Genomic DNA, 1,031 nt, shown 5'->3' with positions numbered 1-1,031 from the left:
AAGTAGCCACTGGCTGCTCTCTGAGCCTGAAGGCCTAGAGCTTCCTGTTTACCCACCATGTGCAGTGGAGACAGGAGACCAGGGCTGTGCAGGGTGGGGAACACAAGCAGAGCCCTTCATGAAGCGGTGACCACAAAAGCCTACCAGCCAAGGAAAGGGTGAACTAGAACAATTCCACTGGACAAAGGCAGGGAGAGAGAGAGAGAGAGAGAGAGACAGACACTGACTTCTGTCTCAGCCTTGATCTGGGTGAAGGGGGAATTAAAAGCTCCTTTGAGAATGTGTGACTATAGGCGGGGGGAGGTGTGGTGGGAGTGCTTTCAGGAGAAATGCACTCTCAACTCCTCAAAGAGTTCCAGTAAAGATAAAGTCACAGTGAAAATACAAGGAAATAAGATCGAGGAGCTGAATCAGCAGAAGCAATTAAAAAATGAAGTTAGACCTCAGAGAATGAAAATATTGGAATTGCTGGAAAATTACCATGGATAATCCCCACAGACATAAGAGAAAATGAAAAGAGCAGGTTGCACAATGTTTACCATTCGATGTTCTAGTCGGTGGTTCTCAACCTTCTAGCCCTTTAAATACAGTTCCTCATGTTGTGACCCAACCATAAAATTATTTTCGTTGCTACTTCATAACTGTAATATTGCTACTGTTATGAATCGTAATGTAAATATGTGACATGCAGGATGGTCTTAGGCGACCCCTGTGAAAGGGTTGTTCGACCGCCAAATGGGTCGCGACCCACAGATTGTCATGAAGCGGTGACCACAAAAGCCTACCAGCCAAGGAAAGGGTGAACTAGAACAATTCCACTGGACAAAGGCAGGGAGAGAGAGAGAGAGAGAGAGAGAGAGAGAGACAGACAGACAGACAGACACTGACTTCTGTCTCAGCCTTGATCTGGGTGAAGGGGGAATTAAAAGCTCCTTTGAGAATGTGTGACTATAGGCAAAACAGTGTGCCGTTTTCCAGATCTACTAGTAAATGTGTGCTATTGCCATGACTGAAAAACTGCAACAGCAGAA

Source organism: Myotis davidii, unplaced genomic scaffold (assembly GCF_000327345.1).
Source record: "Myotis davidii unplaced genomic scaffold, ASM32734v1 scaffold168, whole genome shotgun sequence".
Classification (NCBI taxonomy): Eukaryota; Metazoa; Chordata; class Mammalia; order Chiroptera; family Vespertilionidae; genus Myotis; species Myotis davidii.
Note: the sequence above shows the minus strand (reverse complement) of the source record.